Source organism: Mus musculus, chromosome 1 (assembly GCF_000001635.26).
Source record: "Mus musculus strain C57BL/6J chromosome 1, GRCm38.p6 C57BL/6J".
In the NCBI taxonomy this organism is placed as follows: domain Eukaryota; kingdom Metazoa; phylum Chordata; class Mammalia; order Rodentia; family Muridae; genus Mus; species Mus musculus.
The window spans coordinates 40,145,233-40,157,068 of record NC_000067.6 but is presented as its reverse complement, the minus strand read 5'-3'; the positions used below and the strand labels follow the sequence as shown (position 1 = coordinate 40,157,068).

Here is an 11,836-nt window from a genome sequence, read left to right as displayed (position 1 = left end):
CTAGGACTTTATTCAAGAACCACACTTCTCAGGGCTTTACCAAATTAGCATTGCGTGCCATGGATACCAGTCTCCTGCTCCCTGTGGTGCCTTAGATGCTTAAGTAACCCCATAGCCACTGCCACAAGCCAATGGCAAGGCAATCAGGTATTATGGAATTCAATGAGCTGCCCTGGGAACCTAGTCATCTTTTATCTTCAACCAAGCTGAGGTTCGTTCTGGCTTCAATTCAAGATTCTCTGAAGACCCCAAAGGCTTTCCCACAATATAGCTATGTCTCTGAGAGAGGCACACTGGGTAAGCCCTCTGAGTGTTCAGACTCCTTCTTCCCGGATTCTTCAAACCGCAGACCTGCTGTGCTAATTGGCTATTTTTTGTTTTGCTTTCCAACTTGACAAAAGCCATGGTCATCCGAGATGAGGAAACTCCCACTGAGAAAAATGCCTTCATCACCTTGACCTATAGGCAAGGCCATGAGGGAAAACATCTTGATTAGTGGTCAATGGGGCAGGTCGCAGTCCGCTGTGGGGACCCCACTGCTGGGATGGTGGTCCTAAGTTGTAGAAGAAAGCAAGCTAAGCAAGCCATAGAAAGCAAGCTCATAATCACCGTTCCTCCTTGGCTTCTGCTTAAGTTTCTTCCTCCATGTTCCTGTCTTGACTTCTTGCCCTGAACTTGCTTCAGGGTGGACGAAAGCTGTAAGAATACTCTTTGTTCCCGGAGTTGTTCTGGGTCATAGTGTTTACTGAGGCAATAGAAAAAACAAACTCTGGAAGACTGAACTTTGACAAGTACACACAGCCACACGAGGACAGTACTTCCCATACCAACCACATTTGATCTGGGTTCCGTAACTGGATGTTGACAATACCCCCTCTATTGCATTTTATTCCGCCTAAGAAGAGAAATGACAAACTAGTTGAACTTTTTGGCTTTGGTACTGTGAATCTTTCTATCCTGGGGTGTTTGTTAAAAAATGCAAATCAGCCGGGCAGTGGTGGAGCACGATTTTAATCCCAGCACTTGGGTGGCAGAGGCAGATGGATTTCTGAGTTCGAGGCCGGGTCTACAGAGTGAGTTCCAGAACAGCCAGGGCTACACAGAGAAACCCTGTCTCAAAAAAAAAAAAAAAAAAAAAAAAAAAAGAAAAAATGCAAATCAGCTGATCATCAACATTGGATCTCAAAGCATTGGCTGGTGCCCACCTTCAGCAAGAGGAGAGTGTCTGTTGATAGAAGACTGAAGGCGGCCCCATGTGTCCTGGTCTAACAAGCTGCTGACATCTATCACTGTTTTCCTGCATCTCAGTTTTTTACTTGACTTAGAAGGTGAATCATACAGATTTCACTTGTCCCCACAGGGGATCTGACACATCTGTTGTATCCAGAAGTAATGTTCTGCCTTCCCACTTTCCCGGGTATCAACAGGAAATGTTGTGTGACTGTCCCTCCAAATGCTTGCTGTATTAGCTGTGGGAAACAGACTTTCCCAGGGTGGAAAGCAATTTGCAGGTGTTCACTTAAAACATCTCAAATGACTAACCAATACCCGCAGAGCTCGTGTCCCTAGCTGCATAGGTAGCAGAAGATGGCCTAGTCAGCCATCATTGGGAAGAGAGGCCCATTGGTCATGCAAACTTTATATGCCCCAGTACAGGGGAATGCCAGGGCCAAGAAGCGGTAGTGGGTGGGTAGGGGAGCAGGGCGGGGGAGGGTATAGGGAACTTTCAGGATAGCATTTGAAATTTGAAATGTATATAAAGAAAAATCTAATAAAAATAATGCTGTGCAAAAAAAAAAAATCTCAAATGGAAACAAGCGACTTCCTGGAGTATTTTAATCTTAAAAAGTCAGCCTGAGATGTTTAAAAGGTCTCCAACTCAAATCTGTTCTGCAAGTCAGAAACGTGGCATTCTATAGCAATATTTATTATATTGCTTATATATAAAATAGTCCCTGTGGCGGCTTGTGCCTCACTACTGGCCCCAGTAAGTTCCTGAGTGAAAGACACACACAGTCTTTATATTCTGATATGCCTTAATCAGCTCAATGGCTGGGCCACTTCCTAACCTCCATGTGGCTAATCCACCTCCCTCTGATAATCCCGACTTAATACTCAGGAAATCCTATATTCCACCTCGGCTGCCCTGGACCCGTGATGCATCCCTCCTGGGCCGAGATCCCCTGGCTCCTCCATGGCAGCCATGCTCTCTGTCCCTCACCTTCTCAGACTTGGCATCTCTTCTTCCTTCTCCTTCTCCCTCTCCCTCACCAGGGAATCCTAAAAGTCCTGACTCTGTTTGCCCTGCTCAGCCATCGGCTACCAGCAACTTTATTTACCAATCAGAACCAACTGGGGACAGGGTCCCTCAGTGTCTTACATGCAGACATGCATTCTTGTACAAACAGTTTGGGGGACCCAAATTAACATAAAAATATAAGCACCATTATGCCAAGACCCAGAGCATCATCATAGATACACCCAACAACTGACTTAAACCTTTCTTAAGTGACAGACACTCATTCTATACCTCCATCTGTCTTAGGTTTTACTGCTGTAAACAGATACTATGACCAAGGCAACTCTTATAAGGACAACATTTAATTGTGTCTGTCTTACAGGTTCAAAGGTTCAGTCCACTATCATCAAGGTGGAAGCATGGCAGCATCCAGGCAGGCACAGGGATGGAGGAGATGAGTGTTCCACCTCTTGTTCTGAAGGCAGCCAGGAGAAAAACTGGCTTCCAGGCGGCTAGGACAAGGGTCTTAAAGCCCACAACCACAGTGACACACATACTCCAACAAGGCCACACCTATTCCAATAAGGCCACACCTACTCTAACAAGACCACACCTCCAAATAGTACCACTCCTTAGGCCGAACTTATACAAACTACCACAGCATCTCTTTGAAAGTGACTTTCTGAGACAGGCTGCCTTCTGTGGGGTTTTAACGTATACAGTCGCTACCAGACCGAATGGCCTGAGCAAGCGTTGGAATCTACCCATCCCGGTGGTAATCAGTCACATACCACCATGTTACTTCTAGTCTGATGCATGCCATTCTGAAAAGCAATTGGATACCTGGACATGAAGAATAGGCTAAAATGGTTGCCACTTCATGTTTTCACAAGGATAAAAGGAATTTAAAATAGAGGAAACAGACCGTTGGGAAAAATGGTACCTTTGGCTTCCCCAAACAAACACCTCCATTAAGTGCTTGTTATGAAAGTGCTACCAGAGACCATTTTCATTATTATTTTAATAAAGCCAGTGTTTTGTACATACTCCTCCTGTCTGAAATTTTGCATTGCTTCTCTTTTTTTATTTTTTTTAATTAAGTATTTATTTCATTTACATTTCCAATGCTATCCCAAAAGTCTCCCACACGCTACCCTACCCACTCCCCAACCCACCCACTCCCACTTCTTGGCCCTGGCGTTCCCCTGTACTGAGGCATATAAAGTTTGCTTGTCCAATGGGCCTCTCTTTCCAGTGATGGCCGACTAGGCCATCTTCTGATACATATGCAGCTACAGTCAAGAGCTCCGGGGAATACTGGTTAGTTCATATTGTTGTTCCACCTATAGGATTGCAGATCCCTTTAGCTCCTTGGGTACTTTCTCTAGCTCCTCCATTGTGGGCCCTGTGATCCATCCAATAGCTGACTGTGAGCATCCACTTCTGTGTTTGCTAAGCCCCGGCATAGTCTCACAAGAGACAGCTATATCTGGGTCCTTTCAGCAAAATCTTGCATTGCTTCTCTTAAAAAGCTGCAGATCCTTACCACCTCTTTCTATGGACTCTGGTCTCTATCATTCACTTTTTCTTTTCTCAGTTCAAATTAATGAGCGGATTCTCTATAGAAGTGAGACCACGTAAAGTTAGTCTTCTTGTTTTGGGCTTACTTCTCATACGATATTATTCTGTCACAGATGACCAAACCCCTTCTTTTTAAAGGCACAGTAGTATTCCATTACATAGTGATATTATATCTTTACTTCTCCATTCGTCTACAAATGAACAGCTTCATTTCCTTTGGATAGATGACTATGTCATGTGTTCCTATAATTTAATCTTATCTAATGGAAAAAAACTCCCTAATTCCAATAAGTGATTCCTTATTTATGAATTGCCTGTGACTAACTCAGACCCCAAGTGGCACCTTAGTGCCTGACAATGTGCCACTTCACTGTGAGCAACTCTCACATATTTCCTTCATATCAACAAAGCCACTTTATTTTTTATCAATGTCAAACAGAGTTTGGGGGGTTGTAATAATAAATCTGATTTAAATACATCATAATTGTATATAAATATATATGTACACACACATATACACACACACACATATTTAATGTGTATATTACAATTTCTGATTTGCCTGAGAAGAAAACCCAGATCTTGGTAAACTACCCTTGCATGGAAACCATCACCTCTCTTCCAAATCCGAGTTCTGATGCTACTTCAGAGACATTCCCATTCCAGCCTGACTTCAAACTGGAACCAGCAGGAATGCAGGCATCTAGTAAGCCGACACAGGAAGCTTGGGAGCCGACCCAACCCCCAAGAAATAAATACTTCTCCATGGCCTACAGAGGGAGTGCACTGGGAAGTCTGACCAAATGATTACTCTTCATCTCCCAGATAGCACGATGCCAAGCTGATAAACTCTGGGGAAGATCTGAAAATAGAGGAATAGCCATTACATTTTCCCTTACATTTTCTTCCAGATATGTCATCTACACTATTTTTATAAGATAAAGGTCTCCGTCTTACTCATGTGTCCCTGAAAACAGACCTAGAGGTCATCACAGTAATTTCATGGAGACAGTCCCCCAACCCCCACACCAGTCAAGGGGCGGAAGGTAGAGGCCTCTGTCAGACACAAACCACCGCTGTGTTTCCACGGACCCAGCTTTGGCCATATTTGGAAAATTCTGTGAACTTTAGAGGACCACATCTAAAAAAAGACATAATGAGGCTGAAAGAGAGTCTCAGAAACACAGCAAAAGACTGTGGGTGTGCACACAGAGAATAAATCCCAGGAGATAGAGGACAGGGAGAGTCTATCAGAACTCAGGTCCTGAGTGAGACTTTTGCCTCCTCTGCCTCAATTCCTTTCCAAGCCAAGAGGATTACAGGGGTAACAGTCAGTTGTGGGAAAGCTCTTTGTAGTGGTTGTGTGTGCACATGCATGCATATGTGTATGCGCGTTTGTACACATATGCATGTGTGTGTGCATGTGTATATGTGTGCACATGTGTGCATGCATGTGTGTATGCATGTGCGCATGTGTTTGTATATGTGTATGTGTGTGTGTATGTTTGTGTCTGTATGTGTATGTGTGCATGTGCGTGATAATTGCAATAAAAGAAAAAGAGCTCAAGGATTTGAAAGGGAGTGGGGGCTGGGAAGGGTTGTATGGAGATGGCAAGGAGGGGGAATGAATGATGTAATTATATTTGAACTAACAAAATAAAAATAAATTAAAAAACCTTTCACTTTTGCTAGTCTCTTGAATGTGGTTATCACAGAGCAAGGGCCTTGTTTCTCACATTCATGAGCACACAGCAGGAAGTAAAGGAAGCTTGAACCATGTGACTAAGGCATTAAAATAAACTGGATGGTCTTAAAATCAGAAGCAGCCATTTCTGACAATCCAGTATTACTGAAAAGTGGGAAGGTGAGAGAGAGAGAGAGAGAGAGGGAGAGAGAGAGAGAGAGAGAGAGAGAGAGAGAGAGAGAGAGAGAAAGGAAGGAAGGAAGGAAGGAAGGAAGGAAGGAAGGAAGGAAGGAAGGAAGAAGAGTGAGAAAGAGAGATCAAATATTTTTACAAGAGATTCCTCACCCAGATAAAGGACTCATCAGAAGGTGGCTAAAGTGAGCCACATCATGCCTGTGTCCCCAAAGTGACAAGCTACTTTATTAAATCATAATAACCAATGCAAGCAAAGTTCCTCCTCACAATAATACACACACATACATATATATAATATATAATTAATATATAATACACAATATATAATGTAAAATATATGATAAGTATAATGTATATGTAATATGATATGTAATAATATATTATATATGGTATGTGATATATAATACATTATATATGTTATATGTATATATAGATGTGTGTTTATATATGTATATATATGTATATGTGTACATGTGTGTATATGTATATATACATGTATATATATGTATATGTGTGTATGTATATATGTACATGTATATATATGTATATATGTACAAGTGTATAATATATAATATATGTGTGTATATATATGTGTGTATGTATATATATAAAACACAAGCATCATGATGGTCAAATAAATGTTCCTGTGGTGAGGAACAGGGACAGATATAAGTGTATAAATATATAGATGTAATAGATATATACATTCCTGTTACCTCAGCCATAACTTTGGATAATCATAAATATAACCTTAGAGGGCACCTGGAAGGTAGGAGGCCCTGATATCAACTTCATTTCTGTCTCTTGGACACCTGTTTACTCGGGACACCAATGCCTCCTCTAAAAACCTTCGTCCTCCAACACCAACATGAGCTCTGCAAGTCTCCTATCTTCCTTGCCTCCTCCACTGTGGGGATCCCCCCAAGTTTTTTTCTACTCTCTCCTTTACATCCTGGAAAACACATCTACCATTAGTATTTTCTTCCCAAGAGCTCATAGAAGCTGCTCACAACAGGGACAGATTTTGTGGGCTTTAAGACGTGCAGCCACCAGGTAGAGCCCAATAATAAGAATGTGGATTAATAATAAGATGAAATGTGTATCCACCTACCTGCAGGGCAGGTTGCTCAGGTGCTTGATCCAAAGATCCAGACGTGGGACCAGTTGTAGAGTGATAACCTTGAGTGCACACTGTCCTGAATGCAGTCCTCAGCATAGGAAAATTGTAAATAAGTAAATAGATCAATCCAGGCAGTTTAGAGAGACTTCCAAACTCCCCCAATGGTGACTAAATGTAAGGACATCACACTTTAGTCCAAATAAGTTTCAAGCTAGCATTTGACACAAATGTAAGTACAGTGGATATCTTCCTAAGAAGTGTCATAGCCGGGCAGTGGGGCATACACCTTTAATCCCAGCACTCGGGAGGCAGAGGCAGGCAAATTTCTGAGGTTGAGGACAGCCTGGTCTACAGAGTGAGTTCCAGGACAGCCAGGACAATACAGAGAGACCCTGTCTGGAAAAACCAAAAAAAGGAAGGAAGGAAGGAAGGAAGGAAGGAAGGAAGGAAGGAAGGAAGGAAGGAAGGAGAAGAGAAGAGAAGAGAAAGAAGAGAAGAGAAGAGAAGAGAAGAGAAGAGAAGAGAAGAGAAGAGAAGAGAAGAGAAGAGAAGAGAAGAGAAGAGAAGAGAAGAGAAGAGAAGAGAAGAGAAGGAAACCTAAGAAGTGTGATATATCAGTGAGCAGAGGAATTGGGACACAGAGCCATGTTGTATTTACCTATTATTAAATAATCACCACAAAGCTTGGAAACTTACCAAGAATGCTGTGAGCCTCTTCTTTCTCTGGGTCAGTAACTCAACAGGCCTCAGCCTGCTTGATTCGTCCATTCTGGGTGCCATCAACAGTGGCTACTCTGTGGCCCTGGGCTAGAACAGGGTAGGTTCTCACACAGTTGGCACGGTGAGGACAGCTGGAATGCTGGCTAAGGTTCTGAGCTGGCACCTGCTGAAGCATTGAGCTGGGCCTTTCCAATGTGGAGCCTCTGGATGCCAGGTATCTTCAGTGACCACTTGAGATTCCAAGAACCAGTGTTTTAATATTAGAGAGAGCCTGGGTCCTATGCTATGTGGATTGCCATGGAAATACTCTGGACATCCCAGACTCACATCTCTCTCCTTATTGGTCAAACAAATCATTGGGTCCAGATCAGAGTTAAGCAAAGGAGATTGCTATTCTGTGTTGTGTGCATGTGCTTATGTGTCTGTGTATGTCTCTGTGTATGTGTGTCTCTGTCTATGTGTCTGTGTATGTCTCTGTGTATGTGTGTCTCTGTCTATGTGGCTGTGTGTAGTGCTGAGGAGAGAGGACCCAAGGCCTGTGTATGCTATGCAACTGCTCTACCAAGTCCTATATCTCCTGGCCCCTATACCTACTTGTTTATGGAAGAAGTAGCAAGAGATTCACAGGCATGTTTATATCCAGATTATTATCAGTTACCCAATATCCTGATTACAGCCAACAATCTACAACAGTGCCTCTCAGACATCACTCTAACTAATTTATGCTTGGGAGGAACACTAGTCATGTCCATTCATCCCAGTGACTTGACACCCCCTTCTTTCAGTACTGTAGCAGAGCCAGACGTTTACCATCACTTTTGTGACTGGAAAAACTAGATGATTATTAAGAAAATACCAGAGCAGTGTTGGTATTAATGTCCATGTATGTCTTGTTACATTTTTGTGATTGTGACTTAATATATAGTGACAAGGCCTCTGGAGCATAATGGTAAGAATGTGAGTTCTGTAGTCATTAACTGGCCATGGAAACTTGAACAGGAGGCTGAAGTTTCCTGACCTCACCCCCCACCCATCTCTAAAATGAATATGACACCCATGGCAGGTAGTTGAAGCACTGGTCTCTGTTTCTTTGTCCATGTTGCGATAGTTAATTTGTATCATTTGGAGAATAATGAGTGTGTTGTGATTGCTATTTGTATCAATTGGGGAATGATGACAACAAAGCACTGCCCTTGCTCAGCACTTATCAGAGGTGGCCCCACCTGCTTTTTCTCTGTCCTTGATTGAGTCTATGTTGTGGTGTGTATGACACTAGTCTATGTGTCGATCTTGGTTCTGGGACCCCGCCGAGTGTATCCTGCACAGGCAGCTGGCCACTTTTCCAGCCAGAGGGTAGAGATCTGCCCGGCACCGGAGCGCTTTGCCTGAGCATCGGCAGCAGACATCTCTGTTCCGGGACCCCTCCGAGTATATCCTGCACAGGCAGCTGGCCATTTTCCCGGCCAGAGGATAGGGATCTTCCCGGTGCAGGAACACTTTGCCTGAGCATCGGCAGCAGACATCTTGGTTCCGGGACCCTGCCGAGTGTATCCTGCACAGCCATCTTGGTTCGAGGACCCCACCGAGTGTATCCTGCACAGCTCCAGAGAATACCAGATGGCGAAAGGCAAACATAAGAATCCTACTAACAGAAGTCAAGACCACTCACCATTATCAGAACGCAGCACTCCCACCCCACCTAGTCCTGGGCACCCCAACACAACCGAAAAGCTAGACCCGGATTTAAAAGCATATCTCATGATGATGGTAGAGGACATCAAGAAGGACTTTAATAACTCATTTAAAGAAATACAGGAGAACACTGCTAAAGAGTTACAAGTCCTTAAAGATAAACAGGAAAATACAACCAAACAGGTAGAAGTCCTTAAAGAAAAACAGGAAAACACATCTGAACAGGTGATGGAAATGAACAAAACCATACTAGACCTAAAAAGGGAAGTAGACACAATAAAGAAAACCCAAAGTGAGGCAACGCTGGAGATAGAAACCCTAGGAAAGAAGTCTGGGACCATAGATGCGAGCATCAGCAACAGAATACAAGAGATAGAAGAGAGAATCTCAGGTGCAGAAGATTCCATAGAGAACATCGGCACAACAATCAAAGAAAATACAAAATGCAGAAGGATCCTAACTCAAAACATCCAGGAAATACAGGACACAATGGGAAGACCAAACCTACGGATAATAGGAGTTGACGAGAATGAAGATTTTCAACTTAAAGGGCCAGAAAATATATTCAACAAAATTATAGAAGAAAACTTCCCAAACCTAAAGAAAGAAATGCCCATGAACATACAGGAATCCTACAGAACTCCAAATAGACTGGACCAGAAAAGAAATTCCTCCCGACACATAATAATCAGAACAACAAATGCACTAAATAAAGATAGAATATTAAAAGCAGTAAGGGAGAAAGGTCAAGTAACATATAAAGGCAGGCCTATCAGAATTACACCAGACCTCTCATCAGAGACTATGAAAGCCAGAAGAGCCTGGACAGATGTTATACAGACACTAAGAGAACACAAATGCCAGCCCAGGCTACTATACCCGGCCATACTCTCAATTACCATAGAAGAAGAAACTAAAGTATTCCACGACAAAACCAAATTTACACATTATCTTTCCACAAATCCAGCCCTTCAAAGGATAATAACAGAAAAAAAAACAATACAAGGACAGAAATCATGCCCTAGAAAAGGCAAGAAAGTAATCCCTCAACAAACCAAAAAGAAGACAGCCACAAGAACAGAATGCCAACTATAACAACAAAAATAAAAGGAAGCAACAATTACTTTTCCTTAATATCTCTTAATATCAATGGACTCAATTCCCCCAATAAAAAGACAGACTAACAGACTGGCTGCACAAACAGGACCCAACATTCTGCTGCTTACAGGAAACCTATCTCAGGGAAAAAGACAGACACTACCTCAGAGTGAAAGGCTGGAAAACAATTTTCCAAGCAAATGGTCTGAAGAAACAAGCTGTAGTAGCCATTCTAATATCGAATAAAATCGACTTCCAACGCAAAGTTATCAAAAAAGACAAGTTGGGACACTTCATATTCATCAAAGGTAAAATCCTCCAAAGGAACTCTCAGTCCTGAATATCTATGCTCCAAATGCAAGGGCAGCCACATTCATTAAAGACACATTAGTAAAGCTCAAAGCACACATTGCACCTCACACAATAATAGTGGGATACTTCAACACACCACTTTCATCAATGGACAGATCGTGGAAACAGAAACTAAACAGGGACACAGTGAAACTAACAGAAGTTATTAAACAAATGGACTTAACAGATATCTACAGAACATTTTATCCTAAAACAAAAGGATTTACCGTCTTCTCAGCACCTCAAGGGACCTTCTCCAAAATTATCCATATAATTAGTCACAAAACAGGCCTCAACAGATACAAAAATATTGAAATCGTCCCATGCATCCTATCAGACCACCATGGACTAAGGCTGATCTTTAATAATAACATAAATAATGGAAAGCCAACATTCACGTGGAAACAGAACAACACTCTTCTCAATGACACCTTGGTCAAGGAAGGAATAAAGAAAGAAATTAAAGACTTTTTACAGTTTAATGAAAATGAAGCCACAACATACCCAAACCTATGGGACACAATGAAAGCATTTCTAAGAGGAAAACTCATAGCTCTGAGTGCCTCCAAAAAGAAACTGGAAAGAGCACACACTAGCAGCTTGACAACACATCTAAAAGCTCTAGAAAAAAAGGAAGAAAATTCACCCAAGAGAGGAGACGGCAGGAAATAATCAAACTCCAGGGTGAAATCAACCAAGTGGAAGCAAGAAGAACTATTCAAAGAATTAACCAAACGAGGAGTTGGTTCTTTGAGAAAATCAACAAGATAGATAAACCCTTAGCTAGACTCACTAGAGGGCACAGGGACAACATCCTAATTAACAAAATCAGAAATGAAAAGGGAGACATAACAACAGATCCTGAAGAAATCCAAAACACCATCAGATCCTTCTACAAAAGGTTATACTCAACAAAACTGGAAAACCTGGACAAAATGGACAAATTTCTGGACAGATACCAGGTACCAAAGTTAAATCAGGATCAAGTTGACCATCTAAACAGTCCCATATCGCCTAAAGAAATAGAAGCAGTTATTAATAGTCTCCCAGCCAAAAAAAAAAAAAAAAAAAAAAAAAGCCCAGGACCAGATGGGTTTAGTGCAGAGTTCTACCAGACCTTCAAAGAAGATCTAATTCCAGTTCTGCACAAACTATT

The 11,836-nt window shown here is 42.1% G+C and overlaps 1 long non-coding RNA gene across 1 annotated transcript; it reads right to left on the bottom strand.

Annotated features, from left to right (window-relative positions):
* Positions 1-4,469: 4,469 nt before the first annotated feature.
* Gm35741 lies at positions 4,470-7,969 on the bottom strand. The gene is made up of 3 exons (XR_373353.2): positions 7,516-7,969; positions 6,811-6,907; positions 4,470-4,682 (listed from the first exon to the last, which is right to left on the bottom strand). It is a non-coding gene; the product is annotated as a predicted gene, 35741 (long non-coding RNA).
* Positions 7,970-11,836: the final 3,867 nt, after the last annotated feature.